The 17,964-nt window shown below is 35.2% G+C and overlaps 5 non-coding genes across 5 annotated transcripts; 2 read left to right on the top strand and 3 right to left on the bottom strand.

Moving 5' to 3' along the window:
• Positions 1 to 933: 933 nt before the first annotated feature.
• Positions 934 to 1,005, bottom strand: Trnap-ugg (transfer RNA proline (anticodon UGG)). Its single transcript has one exon. It is a non-coding gene; the product is annotated as a tRNA-Pro (tRNA).
• Positions 1,006 to 2,438: 1,433 nt separating this feature from the next.
• On the top strand, positions 2,439 to 2,509 carry Trnag-gcc (transfer RNA glycine (anticodon GCC)). The gene has a single exon. It is a non-coding gene; the product is annotated as a tRNA-Gly (tRNA).
• A 6,577-nt stretch (positions 2,510 to 9,086) lies between these two features.
• Trnap-ugg (transfer RNA proline (anticodon UGG)) lies at positions 9,087 to 9,158 on the bottom strand. The gene has a single exon. It is a non-coding gene; the product is annotated as a tRNA-Pro (tRNA).
• A 1,432-nt stretch (positions 9,159 to 10,590) lies between these two features.
• Trnag-gcc (transfer RNA glycine (anticodon GCC)) lies at positions 10,591 to 10,661 on the top strand. Its single transcript has one exon. It is a non-coding gene; the product is annotated as a tRNA-Gly (tRNA).
• A 6,547-nt stretch (positions 10,662 to 17,208) lies between these two features.
• On the bottom strand, positions 17,209 to 17,280 carry Trnap-ugg (transfer RNA proline (anticodon UGG)). Its single transcript has one exon. It is a non-coding gene; the product is annotated as a tRNA-Pro (tRNA).
• Between the last annotated feature and the right edge of the window lie 684 nt (positions 17,281 to 17,964).

The raw sequence follows: 17,964 nt of genomic DNA, 5'->3' as shown, positions 1-17,964 counted from the left end.
ATTGACCGATAGCTTTATTCCGTCTATATATCTTGATGGGCATGCTCCTTTTTGAGAATGAGTACATTTCATACACAACTAGTAAAGTTTCAAAATCTTAGTCTTTCGTCATCATTAAACTATTCAATTTGCTTCAGAACAAGAAGACAGAATAACTTCAAATTACTTTTGTTTTTACATTCATCGCCAGGCTTTCTTCTCCAGTTACTTGTCGACATTATGTCCAAATAATGAAGATAATGACCCAAATATAAGTCCTTCCTCCAAGGACAAAAAAAAAACTGTCGCAAATGACCAAAGGAAAAACTGATTTTAATGAATTTTAATCATTATTGCATAGGATAAGAAGGAACTTAGTGTCACTATAAAGTGTTTTTTATTTCTCTTAGTTTTCTCTGACGATGGTGTTTTCTGACATATGTAATTGTGGTTAAGATTAGTCTTTCTTGTATACATAAACTGGTTCTCTAAATTCAAGAATGAAACTATGCAATCAAAACTGGCAGAAGTTAAATAATTATTAGCATACATTTTGATAAGGATGTCTAAAACAAACTTTTTCTGTATGGGTGTGGAGGTTAACTTTGTTCAGAGGAAGATAAGAGTGCAATGAAAAACTATGCTAATCCACTGGTCCATACAGTAGTTATATTTGTTCAAGAATTTCAGTACATCCTCTGAAGCTGAAGTCGTAAATGGGGTTCTGGGAAGTTAACTTCCAATTAATTGTACTTGACTAACTATATGAAAACCTATTTCAAGTTTTGGAGAAATGACAATTCACCAGCGTTTCCGAAATGAATCCGTCAAAAGTATTGCATTTACACGAATAATTGAAAATGAAATATTTCACTCATGGTTGTCCCGAGAGATTGCTTCAACCATTTACCAGGATACTACAAAATGAGTATTAACTTTGATTTCCAAAATGGTGGGCTCGTCCGGGATTTGAACCCGGGACCTCTCGCACCCAAAGCGAGAATCATACCCCTAGACCAACGAGCCTCACATGGGAAATAATCGTGCCATTATCCGCCTTTATATTTGTCCTGCATACGAGCCGCTACCTTATCGACAGCTTGATATCAGTGCGCTGCTGTTACTCAGATCCTTGCACATGAAAAGATTATATCATAGATGAAACGTACATATTTCATTTCCTTGTGTACATTTCATGCACAAATAGTATTGTTTCGAAATATCAGTCTTTTGATATCATTTACTATTCAGTTTGCTTCAAAGCTAATCTCCCAAATCTATGAGACATACACATATAAGTCCTTCTTCCAAGGAGAAAAAACTGTCGCAAATGACCCATGATCAAACTAAATTTAATGAATTTTAATAATCTTTGCATCATTTAAGACCAGATGATAGGAAGGAACTTAATGTTCTTATAAAGTGTTTTCTTTTTCTCTCTTAGTTTTCTCTGAAGAGGGTGTTTTGTAATATATGTAATTTATGGATGACATTATTCATTGTTGTATACACAGACTGGTTCTCTAAATTCAAGACCGAAACTATGCAATCAAGCTGATTGTTGTTGTGGGTAACAAATGAAAAGTAATTAGTTGACTTTGTTTAGACTAACATGCTTTAAGATAAAGTCGATTTCCGATGACGAAGACATATTTAGAATTAAAATGATATTTTATTTGCATGCTTCTAAATGAAATCCAACTCATCTGAATTTTACTGTTGATAATAATCAAGAGTTTCAGATCTACATAATATTAATTGCTGCCGATAGACCCTTGGACAATTCGTTGATCAAACAGCATTCTCCATTCGCCGGCGTCCCCGTTTGACACTTGCATTATGCATAAAGATGAATGCATGCTGATGTATGTCGATGGAAGCCAAATTTGCCATTCTAGTCGACGGTCATACCATTAATTTGACAGTTGATTTTCACAACAACAAAAAAGATAATTCCAGTAGGTGGATTAGGCAAGGTTCGTTTTAGGTTCTCTCTAAGCAGCACATTCATCTTTCGTTAAAGATATGATAGGAAATCTGTACAAATATTATGAATTCGTCCATCAATATTTTGCTTAAAAACCAATTCCGGATAGACTTTGTTCTATTTACAACCTCCTTGAAAACGAATACCGTTTTCTACTAAAATGCATCTTGTGGATAGATGTGAGATGAAATTCAAGCAGACAAGACCTTTGAAGAGACTAGCAAGTGAGAAATCATGTGGCTGTCTCCAATTTAGAAAGTGCTTCAATCCAAGTAATCTACGCCGTTTCAGAATCAAATAAAGAGATGTGTTGTGTCGGTTTATTCTAACAGCATGCATTGTAACCCCATAGGCAGTCAATCAATAAATCAACGCCTACTGAATTAGATGACACAGACATGTAAATGACATTAGGCAGTTAAGGTAAAGACACGGTGGGGAGATAGGCCCTTACGAAGCAAGGGAATAATGTGCATCGGTGGTTCAGTGGTAGAATGCTCGCCTGCCACGCGGGCGGCCCGGGTTCGATTCCCGGCCGATGCAAATTTTTTTTATATAGTTTTAGAATGTTTGCATAATCCAATATTTGTAATAACTCTTTTTGCCCTAGTCTAATTTTCGCTCACTTTTGTGTTTTATGCCAACTCCACAACTGAAATCGGAACAGTCCTTGAATCAGAAGCTTGGATGTCTCACACTGAGTGTCCCTCGCTTCCCGGAAAAAAACATGGATGTTGGTGCAAAACAGCTTTCCATTACAGTGGGACAGATCCTTATCTTGTCTATAAGGAGTTTCTAATTGGAACTGTAGGAAGAGCGTAATAACCTTCATTTTTCAGTCAGAGGTTAATCTTTAAATCCGGATGACGATGCCTATCGCCCTTAATTATTTTAACACAAGAACATTTCAGTGTACTGAACGTGTTATTATCATTTACTTTATGACACTAGAATACTCTTTTAGAGATGTCTTCAATTTATTTCAACATTTATGTCTGTCTGTAAACCTCGTTTCACGTTTGACCTTCTCCAGCCAACTTTGACTCGAATTTCATTGAACTGATTTCAAATCCAGACTGAAAGGAATGATACTAAGTTCCCATTCACAATGTTTTTGTGTTATTTACAGATTACTGTATCAAACGATCATTGACCTCTCTCTCTCCCTCTCTCTCTCTCCCTCTCTCTCCCTCGCACTCTCTCTCTCTCTCTCTCTCTCTCTCTCTCTCTCTCTCTCTCTCTCTCTCTCTCTCTCTCTCTCTCTCGTTCGTTATCACACAAGAGTTCAAAGTTTATGCCTGCACAATGTCATATGTAGGAAAGTCATCATTGGAGATGTAAATGTTTAGATGATCAACCTGTCATGGGTTTCATTACATTTCAGAGGACAACAAATAGAACTATAATCAGCCTGCAATTTCAAAACTCTACAACGTCATTAAGAATAAATGTACGACATACTGTTATATCTACAATTACACCGTTTGAAAGATAAACTATATCCTCATGCGCAAACATGCACGCACGCAAACATACATATATGTGTAAACAACATACAATCATTTTTTTTAAAAAGGCAAACTGTTATCTATACTGTATTTCTACTGTGTGATTGAAGTTTCTCCTTAATTGCGGGTAGGAGATTGGGCCTATCTGAATAATGTCTTTTTTATCAATAACATATTGAAGGCTTATTGTGTATATGGTTGTAGATTATAAAGTAAGATTATTAATTTTGTATGAAAACATCTTTATTTGGATTTGAGCTCAGATCATTAGTTTTTCCTCAGGAAATCCTGGTGTACCAGATATTTGGCATGTTCTTTACTAAACCTTTAGTATTATACATGATCTTGCTGCCAGCGTTGAATATTATAGTAAACGAAACAAATATATTTGCAGTAGATGCATTAGGCAAAGTTGATTGCAGGTTTTATCTAAGCAATACACCAAACTTTAGGATAGGAAAACTGTACCAATAGTGCGAATTGCGTCCATTAATGTCTTGCTTACAAACTAATTCAGGAGGGATTTTATTTGATTCACAACCTCCTTAGAAATGAACACCATTTCTCTACTTGCATGTGTCTTGTAGAAAGATCTAAGAGCCATATATATACAGACGCTGGCGGCCTTCATTTGATTGCAAGTCGATGAAAGGGTACTTTTACGTTCAGAATGTGTGCATGGTCCTAAATTGTACTAGCGTTTCTCGCTGTAACCTAATTGTCGCTCACTTATGTTTTGTATGCCAACGCCACAACTTAAAGTCTTCCATCAGGAGATGGGGTTTCTCACACAGAATGTCCCTCGTTTGATAGATGCCCCGTGAATCCAAAATCAAAAGCAATTATTTTGTCATTGAGGATGTATTAAACTGCATGCCATAGCATTCATAGAACTGTATGCCTGAGAATGTGCAGAAATGCATTTCTGTCTATCGAAACAAAAGCACACCTGATGTTTCTATCCAGAACTCAAACCTGAGTAAATCATAAAATAGGGAGTTGCAAAATTAATGCTAAAACAGTTCTCTGGCAATCAAGAAGTCTAGTAAAAGTAATGCCACCAATGTCTTTCATCAGTACATTTTGGAATTAGAGCTACAATGAAATGATTTTGCAATATTATCAGCCTATTACAAACCCAGTTTGAAGTGAGACAGAAATGTGACTCGGATTGAATCTTGAAAAGGTAAATAAAAGTCAGACGGAAACTTGCCGAAAACATGGAAGTCCGACGATATTTTTGAATAGTAAATGGAAATCAGACGAAGTCTTGGTAAAGTATGTTTAGGTAGATTTCTGAACACAAGGGAATTCGACTGCTGTATTCCGAATTCAATACCAAGGTATTGTTATATTTATCCGAAAAGTCACAAACGGGTCTAGAACTGGACTATGCCAAGCGAAGTTCGGACAAGTGGCACATTGTTTCAGATTGTTCAAGACAGACTGAGCGTGTTGCCGAGCGGATTTATTTTAATCGAAACACTTTGGCGCAGAAACACTATCCATATTTTAAAGATACAAATGATTTCCTGGAAAAAACTGACCAAACTTACAGCCTCTTAAAACTGTATACTTGGAGAAAGAAAAGTGTGCAACGGCCATAAATTACCATTTTTGTACGTTAGGTGTATTGAGGATAGTTTCCTCGTTTGGACCCATGTGGAGGAAAAATAGTTTCCTGACTGGATAAAACAACCAGCATTCATCAATTAAAATTAAAACGAAAAAGAAATGGAATAAGGAGTAGATTTCCTAAATTTGACATTATACAACAGAATAAACTTGCAAACGGGAATAATCGGGACATTAGGATATATTTAAAGGAGATTCATCAATTGTTACGTTAAATACCTTTCCTGTAAGGCATGGGTTCAGGAGCATTGTTAATTCCAAACACATATTTCCCACACGATTTTGCAACATCAACAAGATTTAATGACGCTTGTTCGATGTATTTCGAGAAATAAGTTGAAAAATCAAGCAAGTGGTTAAACAGAGACCTGAAGTTTTAAGAAGAATAAATATTCTCAACAAAAGAAAACTAACAATTTCGTTTTTTGTTAGTTATATTCGACGTTCTTAGTTTTTCTCCTTTATATTCCATACAACTTTACAAAACAAAAAATAACAATTACGATCTATGTTGGTTTCAGTCCACGTTCTTTTTTTCTTTTACATTCCTTAAAAGCTTGCAAAACAAATGTAACAAGTACGTTCTTTGTTGGTTAAAGTCGATCTTCTTTTTTTCTTTCTTACATTCTTTACAAGCTTACAAATTAAAACTAACAATTATGTTCTTTTTTGGTTTCAATCGACGTTCCGCATCTGCAAGATGACTTATTGTTGTTACAGCTCTGTGAAGATAACAATTCCAAAATGTTGCACCGTATAATTGTAAATATAACTTTATCAAGCATATTTATTCTTAATAGGGTTGTCAACTTTTGAAAGCTGAGGCTGATTGAAGTCCTGAAGATTGATCTCTGAAAGGTAAAGAAATGCAAGACAGGTTGATCATCTAGCCATCTACAACTACAAATATAACTTCCCAACATATGTCACATACACAACGAGAAAACACCGATATTATTTTCACCGAAAGCATAACTTAGGAAGAAAATTATAATATATTCAATTGAATTCGAATCGCAATTATGCGACTATTTATTTCAATTGAAACCTTTAAAGGGAGGAAATCACTGGCCGCACATGGTGTCTGAAGCCATACACTGCATTATACTCCTCATCAAGAGCAGAAGACTTCTTCCAGGACATGGTGATTATCACAATTTTTGCACGATCAGTTGCGTTCAAAACACTTAAAAGAACGGAAACATGGTACTTATTGGAAATGTAACACGTGCAGTTACATACAAAGCCAGTGAATGAACAGGAGCCGTGGTGATGCATAGTTATAGCAGAAACAGTTGCATTTGAAAATCCGAGAAACAGAATAAACTCTCTAGCCGAAGATGTTACCTACTTATGATATTGATCAAGTGGTAGTCAGTATTTATCACCTTCAGACACACACAATAAGAGAACGGGAGTAAAATGAAATTTGTTGATTTTGAAATAAGGACAGACCAAGTTTCATGAAAATGTCTTACAATTTTAGAGCGAACTAACTGAAGACATTTTATTCTTAATTCTTACTGATTATATGGACAGACATACATTCGCAGAGTAAATGTGAATTTTTTTGAACATCAAAGTTTTCCTAATTTGACTTACTTGTTCATCTTTGAACTGCAACGATAAAACACTTAATTGACCATATGCCTTTTGTATGGTTTCGCTTTCTAATGAACCGAACACTTGATTGAAAATTCAGGCGTGAATATGCTTTGGCGCATCATCTTAAATTAGTATCATATACTTTCTTTAAAACATAATCTGGACACTAGAATAGTTTTAAAGGAGATTCATCAATTGTTACGTAAAATACTTTTCCAATAAGTCGTACGTTCAGGAGCATTGCCAAATTCCCAATACATATCTCCCACACGATTTGTAACAATCAACAACATTTAATGACGTTTGCTTGTTGCTTTTCGTGAAATAGGTTAGAAAATCAAGAAAGTGGGTAAACTGAGACTTGATGTTTTAAGAAGAATAAAGATTCTCAACAAGAAAAATCACAACCTACCAATTACGTTCTTTGCTGATCCCCGGTCGAGTCATACCAAAGACTTACAAAATGCTACTAACAGCTGCCTCGCTTCACGCTCAGCATTAAGAGGTTAGTGTTAGGACTGGTCCGCCTGGTGTCAGGATAATATGACTGGGTTGGACATCATGCTACATGTCTGCGGCATGATGCCCCAGTACTAGACATAACTATAATCTGTCGCACTGCGGACATCGTAGCGATATGACTGATAGATTATTAAAGCTACGTTAAAAATCCAAATCACACACACACACACACACACACACACACACACGCAGACGCACACATGTTCTTTGCTGGTTTTAATCGACGTTCTTATTTTTTCTTCTTTCCATTCCTTACAACCTTACACAACAAAAGATAACAATTACGTTATTTGTTAGTTTCAATCGATGTTCAGCATATGAATCAAAGTTTGCAAGAGAATATTTGTGTGAATATTTGTGTGATTTGCAACAACAATTTCCTGATGCGTTTCAAAGTTACACTTTGAATAGAGCTTACAAAGGAAATGAAAATATAAGGAGCATTTTGGGCGAGATCCAGTCTTCCGAGTATCGACAAGCCTGGTTTTTAAAAGTGTAAATCGAATGGTAGTAAGTGGTGAATGTTTCTAATTAATTCAGACCTAGCAATTAACGTTAAAACAAAATCAAAATTGTAAAGTTAAAAATATAGTTCATATGATGCGTAAACCATGTTTTATGTGATGTATTGTTTAAACTGTATAAAGAGAATGCAGAGGAAACCAAAAGGCATTTAATTTATTTACTTTTAATGAACATTCTGCGGGACCATTATGGTACATAGATTCATTCGCATCTATCTGTCTGTCTCTATGTATAACTGTATGTCTGCTTCAATCTCAATCCATTGTAAACCTGTCTGCCTGTTTGTCTGCCTATATGTCTATTGTATTGCCTGTTCAAGTATTTTGATTCTCTTGATGGGTATTTTCCTTCGTTGGAATGATGAAATATATATCTATATATCAATCTATCGATTGACCGATAGCTTTATTCCGTCTATATATCTTGATGGGCATGCTCCTTTTTGAGAATGAGTACATTTCATACACAACTAGTAAAGTTTCAAAATCTTAGTCTTTCGTCATCATTAAACTATTCAATTTGCTTCAGAACAAGAAGACAGAATAACTTCAAATTACTTTTGTTTTTACATTCATCGCCAGGCTTTCTTCTCCAGTTACTTGTCGACATTATGTCCAAATAATGAAGATAATGACCCAAATATAAGTCCTTCCTCCAAGGACAAAAAAAAAAACTGTCGCAAATGACCAAAGGAAAAACTGATTTTAATGAATTTTAATCATTATTGCATAGGATAAGAAGGAACTTAGTGTCACTATAAAGTGTTTTTTATTTCTCTTAGTTTTCTCTGACGATGGTGTTTTCTGACATATGTAATTGTGGTTAAGATTAGTCTTTCTTGTATACATAAACTGGTTCTCTAAATTCAAGAATGAAACTATGCAATCAAAACTGGCAGAAGTTAAATAATTATTAGCATACATTTTGATAAGGATGTCTAAAACAAACTTTTTCTGTATGGGTGTGGAGGTTAACTTTGTTCAGAGGAAGATAAGAGTGCAATGAAAAACTATGCTAATCCACTGGTCCATACAGTAGTTATATTTGTTCAAGAATTTCAGTACATCCTCTGAAGCTGAAGTCGTAAATGGGGTTCTGGGAAGTTAACTTCCAATTAATTGTACTTGACTAACTATATGAAAACCTATTTCAAGTTTTGGAGAAATGACAATTCACCAGCGTTTCCGAAATGAATCCGTCAAAAGTATTGCATTTACACGAATAATTGAAAATGAAATATTTCACTCATGGTTGTCCCGAGAGATTGCTTCAACCATTTACCAGGATACTACAAAATGAGTATTAACTTTGATTTCCAAAATGGTGGGCTCGTCCGGGATTTGAACCCGGGACCTCTCGCACCCAAAGCGAGAATCATACCCCTAGACCAACGAGCCTCACATGGGAAATAATCGTGCCATTATCCGCCTTTATATTTGTCCTGCATACGAGCCGCTACCTTATCGACAGCTTGATATCAGTGCGCTGCTGTTACTCAGATCCTTGCACATGAAAAGATTATATCATAGATGAAACGTACATATTTCATTTCCTTGTGTACATTTCATGCACAAATAGTATTGTTTCGAAATATCAGTCTTTTGATATCATTTACTATTCAGTTTGCTTCAAAGCTAATCTCCCAAATCTATGAGACATACACATATAAGTCCTTCTTCCAAGGAGAAAAAACTGTCGCAAATGACCCATGATCAAACTAAATTTAATGAATTTTAATAATCTTTGTATCATTTAAGACCAGATGATAGGAAGGAACTTAATGTTCCTATAAAGTGTTTTCTTTTTCTCTCTTAGTTTTCTCTGAAGAGGGTGTTTTGTAATATATGTAATTTATGGATGACATTATTCATTGTTGTATACACAGACTGGTTCTCTAAATTCAAGACCGAAACTATGCAATCAAGCTGATTGTTGTTGTGGGTAACACATGAAAAGTAATTAGTTGACTTTGTTTAGACTAACATGCTTTAAGATAAAGTCGATTTCCGATGACGAAGACATATTTAGAATTAAAATGATATTTATTTGCATGCTTCTAAATGAAATCCAACTCATCTGAATTTTACTGTTGATAATAATCAAGAGTTTCAGATCTACATAATATTAATTGCTGCCGATAGACCCTTGGACAATTCGTTGATCAAACAGCATTCTCCATTCGCCGGCGTCCCCGTTTGACACTTGCATTATGCATAAAGATGAATGCATGCTGATGTATGTCGATGGAAGCCAAATTTGCCATTCTAGTCGACGGTCATACCATTAATTTGACAGTTGATTTTCACAACAACAAAAAAGATAATTCCAGTAGGTGGATTAGGCAAGGTTCGTTTTAGGTTCTCTCTAAGCAGCACATTCATCTTTCGTTAAAGATATGATAGGAAATCTGTACAAATATTATGAATTCGTCCATCAATATTTTGCTTAAAAACCAATTCCGGATAGACTTTGTTCTATTTACAACCTCCTTGAAAACGAATACCGTTTTCTACTAAAATGCATCTTGTGGATAGATGTGAGATGAAATTCAAGCAGACAAGACCTTTGAAGAGACTAGCAAGTGAGAAATCATGTGGCTGTCTCCAATTTAGAAAGTGCTTCAATCCAAGTAATCTACGCCGTTTCAGAATCAAATAAAGAGATGTGTTGTGTCGGTTTATTCTAACAGCATGCATTGTAACCCCATAGGCAGTCAATCAATAAATCAACGCCTACTGAATTAGATGACACAGACATGTAAATGACATTAGGCAGTTAAGGTAAAGACACGGTGGGGAGATAGGCCCTTACGAAGCAAGGGAATAATGTGCATCGGTGGTTCAGTGGTAGAATGCTCGCCTGCCACGCGGGCGGCCCGGGTTCGATTCCCGGCCGATGCAAATTTTTTTTATATAGTTTTAGAATGTTTGCATAATCCAATATTTGTAATAACTCTTTTTGCCCTAGTCTAATTTTCGCTCACTTTTGTGTTTTATGCCAACTCCACAACTGAAATCGGAACAGTCCTTGAATCAGAAGCTTGGATGTCTCACACTGAGTGTCCCTCGCTTCCCGGAAAAAAACATGGATGTTGGTGCAAAACAGCTTTCCATTACAGTGGGACAGATCCTTATCTTGTCTATAAGGAGTTTCTAATTGGAACTGTAGGAAGAGCGTAATAACCTTCATTTTTCAGTCAGAGGATAATCTTTAAATCCGGATGACGATGCCTATCGCCCTTAATTATTTTAACACAAGAACATTTCAGTGTACTGAACGTGTTATTATCATTTACTTTATGACACTAGAATACTCTTTTAGAGATGTCTTCAATTTATTTCAACATTTATGTCTGTCTGTAAACCTCGTTTCACGTTTGACCTTCTCCAGCCAACTTTGACTCGAATTTCATTGAACTGATTTCAAATCCAGACTGAAAGGAATGATACTAAGTTCCCATTCACAATGTTTTTGTGTTATTTACAGATTACTGTATCAAACGATCATTGACCTCTCTCTCTCCCTCTCTCTCTCTCCCTCTCTCTCCCTCGCACTCTCTCTCTCTCTCTCTCTCTCTCTCTCTCTCTCTCTCTCTCTCTCGTTCGTTATCACACAAGAGTTCAAAGTTTATGCCTGCACAATGTCATATGTAGGAAAGTCATCATTGGAGATGTAAATGTTTAGATGATCAACCTGTCATGGGTTTCATTACATTTCAGAGGACAACAAATAGAACTATAATCAGCCTGCAATTTCAAAACTCTACAACGTCATTAAGAATAAATGTACGACATACTGTTATATCTACAATTACACCGTTTGAAAGATAAACTATATCCTCATGCGCAAACATGCACGCACGCAAACATACATATATGTGTAAACAACATACAATCATTTTTTTAAAAAGGCAAACTGTTATCTATACTGTATTTCTACTGTGTGATTGAAGTTTCTCCTTAATTGCGGGTAGGAGATTGGGCCTATCTGAATAATGTCTTTTTTATCAATAACATATTGAAGGCTTATTGTGTATATGGTTGTAGATTATAAAGTAAGATTATTAATTTTGTATGAAAACATCTTTATTTGGATTTGAGCTCAGATCATTAGTTTTTCCTCAGGAAATCCTGGTGTACCAGATATTTGGCATGTTCTTTACTAAACCTTTAGTATTATACATGATCTTGCTGCCAGCGTTGAATATTATAGTAAACGAAACAAATATATTTGCAGTAGATGCATTAGGCAAAGTTGATTGCAGGTTTTATCTAAGCAATACACCAAACTTTAGGATAGGAAAACTGTACCAATAGTGCGAATTGCGTCCATTAATGTCTTGCTTACAAACTAATTCAGGAGGGATTTTATTTGATTCACAACCTCCTTAGAAATGAACACCATTTCTCTACTTGCATGTGTCTTGTAGAAAGATCTAAGAGCCATATATATACAGACGCTGGCGGCCTTCATTTGATTGCAAGTCGATGAAAGGGTACTTTTACGTTCAGAATGTGTGCATGGTCCTAAATTGTACTAGCGTTTCTCGCTGTAACCTAATTGTCGCTCACTTATGTTTTGTATGCCAACGCCACAACTTAAAGTCTTCCATCAGGAGATGGGGTTTCTCACACAGAATGTCCCTCGTTTGATAGATGCCCCGTGAATCCAAAATCAAAAGCAATTATTTTGTCATTGAGGATGTATTAAACTGCATGCCATAGCATTCATAGAACTGTATGCCTGAGAATGTGCAGAAATGCATTTCTGTCTATCGAAACAAAAGCACACCTGATGTTTCTATCCAGAACTCAAACCTGAGTAAATCATAAAATAGGGAGTTGCAAAATTAATGCTAAAACAGTTCTCTGGCAATCAAGAAGTCTAGTAAAAGTAATGCCACCAATGTCTTTCATCAGTACATTTTGGAATTAGAGCTACAATGAAATGATTTTGCAATATTATCAGCCTATTACAAACCCAGTTTGAAGTGAGACAGAAATGTGACTCGGATTGAATCTTGAAAAGGTAAATAAAAGTCAGACGGAAACTTGCCGAAAACATGGAAGTCCGACGATATTTTTGAATAGTAAATGGAAATCAGACGAAGTCTTGGTAAAGTATGTTTAGGTAGATTTCTGAACACAAGGGAATTCGACTGCTGTATTCCGAATTCAATACCAAGGTATTGTTATATTTATCCGAAAAGTCACAAACGGGTCTAGAACTGGACTATGCCAAGCGAAGTTCGGACAAGTGGCACATTGTTTCAGATTGTTCAAGACAGACTGAGCGTGTTCCCGAGCGGATTTATTTTAATCGAAACACTTTGGCGCAGAAACACTATCCATATTTTAAAGATACAAATGATTTCCTGGAAAAAACTGACCAAACTTACAGCCTCTTAAAACTGTATACTTGGAGAAAGAAAAGTGTGCAACGGCCATAAATTACCATTTTTGTACGTTAGGTGTATTGAGGATAGTTTCCTCGTTTGGACCCATGTGGAGGAAAAATAGTTTCCTGACTGGATAAAACAACCAACATTCATCAATTAAAATTAAAACGAAAAAGAAATGGAATAAGGAGTAGATTTCCTAAATTTGACATTATACAACAGAATAAACTTGCAAACGGGAATAATCGGGACATTAGGATATATTTAAAGGAGATTCATCAATTGTTACGTTAAATACCTTTCCTGTAAAGCATGGGTTCAGGAGCATTGTTAATTCCAAACACATATTTCCCACACGATTTTGCAACATCAACAAGATTTAATGACGCTTGTTCGATGTATTTCGAGAAATAAGTTGAAAAATCAAGCAAGTGGTTAAACAGAGACCTGAAGTTTTAAGAAGAATAAATATTCTCAACAAAAGAAAACTAACAATTTCGTTTTTTGTTAGTTATATTCGACGTTCTTAGTTTTTCTCCTTTATATTCCATACAACTTTACAAAACAAAAAATAACAATTACGATCTATGTTGGTTTCAGTCCACGTTCTTTTTTTCTTTTACATTCCTTAAAAGCTTGCAAAACAAATGTAACAAGTACGTTCTTTGTTGGTTAAAGTCGATCTTCTTTTTTTCTTTCTTACATTCTTTACAAGCTTACAAATTAAAACTAACAATTATGTTCTTTTTTGGTTTCAATCGACGTTCCGCATCTGCAAGATGACTTATTGTTGTTACAGCTCTGTGAAGATAACAATTCCAAAATGTTGCACCGTATAATTGTAAATATAACTTTATCAAGCATATTCATTCTTAATAGGGTTGTCAACTTTTGAAAGCTGAGGCTGATTGAAGTCCTGAAGATTGATCTCTGAAAGGTAAAGAAATGCAAGACAGGTTGATCATCTAGCCATCTACAACTACAAATATAACTTCCCAACATATGTCACATACACAACGAGAAAACACCGATATTATTTTCACCGAAAGCATAACTTAGGAAGAAAATTATAATATATTCAATTGAATTCGAATCGCAATTATGCGACTATTTATTTCAATTGAAACCTTTAAAGGGAGGAAATCACTGGCCGCACATGGTGTCTGAAGCCATACACTGCATTATACTCCTCATCAAGAGCAGAAGATTTCTTCCAGGACATGGTGATTATCACAATTTTTGCACGATCAGTTGCGTTCAAAACATTTAAAAGAACGGAAACATGGTACTTATTGGAAATGTAACACGTGCAGTTACATACGAAGCCAGTGAATGAACAGGAGCCGTGGTGATGCATAGTTATAGCAGAAACAGTTGCATTTGAAAATCCGAGAAACAGAATAAACTCTCTAGCCGAAGATGTTACCTACTTATGATATTGATCAAGTGGTAGTCAGTATTTATCACCTTCAGACACACACAATAAGAGAACGGGAGTAAAATGAAATTTGTTGATTTTGAAATAAGGACAGACCAAGTTTCATGAAAATGTCTTACAATTTTAGAGCGAACTAACTGAAGACATTTTATTCTTAATTCTTACTGATTATATGGACAGACATACATTCGCAGAGTAAATGTGAATTTTTTTGAACATCAAAGTTTTCCTAATTTGACTTACTTGTTCATCTTTGAACTGCAACGATAAAACACTTAATTGACCATATGCCTTTTGTATGGTTTCGCTTTCTAATGAACCGAACACTTGATTGAAAATTCAGGCGTGAATATGCTTTGGCGCATCATCTTAAATTAGTATCATATACTTTCTTTAAAACATAATCTGGACACTAGAATAGTTTTAAAGGAGATTCATCAATTGTTACGTAAAATACTTTTCCAATAAGTCGTACGTTCAGGAGCATTGTCAAATTCCCAATACATATCTCCCACACGATTTGTAACAATCAACAACATTTAATGACGTTTGCTTGTTGCTTTTCGTGAAATAGGTTAGAAAATCAAGAAAGTGGGTAAACTGAGACTTGATGTTTTAAGAAGAATAAAGATTCTCAACAAGAAAAATCACAACCTACCAATTACGTTCTTTGCTGATCCCCGGTCGAGTCATACCAAAGACTTACAAAATGCTACTAACAGCTGCCTCGCTTCACGCTCAGCATTAAGAGGTTAGTGTTAGGACTGGTCCGCCTGGTGTCAGGATAATATGACTGGGTTGGACATCATGCTACATGTCTGCGGCATGATGCCCCAGTACTAGACATAACTATAATCTGTCGCACTGCGGACATCGTAGCGATATGACTGATAGATTATTAAAGCTACGTTAAAAATCCAAATCACACACACACACACACACACACACACGCAGACGCACACATGTTCTTTGCTGGTTTTAATCGACGTTCTTATTTTTTCTTCTTTCCATTCCTTACAACCTTACACAACAAAAGATAACAATTACGTTATTTGTTAGTTTCAATCGATGTTCAGCATATGAATCAAAGTTTGCAAGAGAATATTTGTGTGAATATTTGTGTGATTTGCAACAACAATTTCCTGATGCGTTTCAAAGTTACACTTTGAATAGAGCTTACAAAGGAAATGAAAATATAAGGAGCATTTTGGGCGAGATCCAGTCTTCCGAGTATCGACAAGCCTGGTTTTTAAAAGTGTAAATCGAATGGTAGTAAGTGGTGAATGTTTCTAATTAATTCAGACCTAGCAATTAACGTTAAAACAAAATCAAAATTGTAAAGTTAAAAATATAGTTCATATGATGCGTAAACCATGTTTTATGTGATGTATTGTTTAAACTGTATAAAGAGAATGCAGAGGAAACCAAAAGGCATTTAATTTATTTACTTTTAATGAACATTCTGCGGGACCATTATGGTACATAGATTCATTCGCATCTATCTGTCTGTCTCTATGTATAACTGTATGTCTGCTTCAATCTCAATCCATTGTAAACCTGTCTGCCTGTTTGTCTGCCTATATGTCTATTGTATTGCCTGTTCAAGTATTTTGATTCTCTTGATGGGTATCTTCCTTCGTTGGAATGATGAAATATATATCTATATATCAATCTATCGATTGACCGATAGCTTTATTCCGTCTATATATCTTGATGGGCATGCTCCTTTTTGAGAATGAGTACATTTCATACACAACTAGTAAAGTTTCAAAATCTTAGTCTTTCGTCATCATTAAACTATTCAATTTGCTTCAGAACAAGAAGACAGAATAACTTCAAATTACTTTTGTTTTTACATTCATCGCCAGGCTTTCTTCTCCAGTTACTTGTCGACATTATGTCCAAATAATGAAGATAATGACCCAAATATAAGTCCTTCCTCCAAGGACAAAAAAAAAACTGTCGCAAATGACCAAAGGAAAAACTGATTTTAATGAATTTTAATCATTATTGCATAGGATAAGAAGGAACTTAGTGTCACTATAAAGTGTTTTTTATTTCTCTTAGTTTTCTCTGACGATGGTGTTTTCTGACATATGTAATTGTGGTTAAGATTAGTCTTTCTTGTATACATAAACTGGTTCTCTAAATTCAAGAATGAAACTATGCAATCAAAACTGGCAGAAGTTAAATAATTATTAGCATACATTTTGATAAGGATGTCTAAAACAAACTTTTTCTGTATGGGTGTGGAGGTTAACTTTGTTCAGAGGAAGATAAGAGTGCAATGAAAAACTATGCTAATCCACTGGTCCATACAGTAGTTATATTTGTTCAAGAATTTCAGTACATCCTCTGAAGCTGAAGTCGTAAATGGGGTTCTGGGAAGTTAACTTCCAATTAATTGTACTTGACTAACTATATGAAAACCTATTTCAAGTTTTGGAGAAATGACAATTCACCAGCGTTTCCGAAATGAATCCGTCAAAAGTATTGCATTTACACGAATAATTGAAAATGAAATATTTCACTCATGGTTGTCCCGAGAGATTGCTTCAACCATTTACCAGGATACTACAAAATGAGTATTAACTTTGATTTCCAAAATGGTGGGCTCGTCCGGGATTTGAACCCGGGACCTCTCGCACCCAAAGCGAGAATCATACCCCTAGACCAACGAGCCTCACATGGGAAATAATCGTGCCATTATCCGCCTTTATATTTGTCCTGCATACGAGCCGCTACCTTATCGACAGCTTGATATCAGTGCGCTGCTGTTACTCAGATCCTTGCACATGAAAAGATTATATCATAGATGAAACGTACATATTTCATTTCCTTGTGTACATTTCATGCACAAATAGTATTGTTTCGAAATATCAGTCTTTTGATATCATTTACTATTCAGTTTGCTTCAAAGCTAATCTCCCAAATCTATGAGACATACACATATAAGTCCTTCTTCCAAGGAGAAAAAACTGTCGCAAATGACCCATGATCAAACTAAATTTAATGAATTTTAATAATCTTTGCATCATTTAAGACCAGATGATAGGAAGGAACTTAATGTTCTTATAAAGTGTTTTCTTTTTCTCTCTTAGTTTTCTCTGAAGAGGGTGTTTTGTAATATATGTAATTTATGGATGACATTATTCATTGTTGTATACACAGACTGGTTCTCTAAATTCAAGACCGAAACTATGCAATCAAGCTGATTGTTGTTGTGGGTAACAAATGAAAAGTAATTAGTTGACTTTGTTTAGACTAACATGCTTTAAGATAAAGTCGATTTCCGATGACGAAGACATATTTAGAATTAAAATGATATTTTATTTGCATGCTTCTAAATGAAATCCAACTCATCTGA

This window comes from Sinohyriopsis cumingii, chromosome 13, assembly GCF_028554795.1.
Source record: "Sinohyriopsis cumingii isolate HCF-2022 chromosome 13, ASM2855479v2, whole genome shotgun sequence".
Classification (NCBI taxonomy): domain Eukaryota; kingdom Metazoa; phylum Mollusca; class Bivalvia; order Unionida; family Unionidae; genus Sinohyriopsis; species Sinohyriopsis cumingii.
The sequence above is the reverse complement of the archived record's forward strand: the minus strand, read 5'-3'. Positions and strand labels throughout refer to the sequence as shown.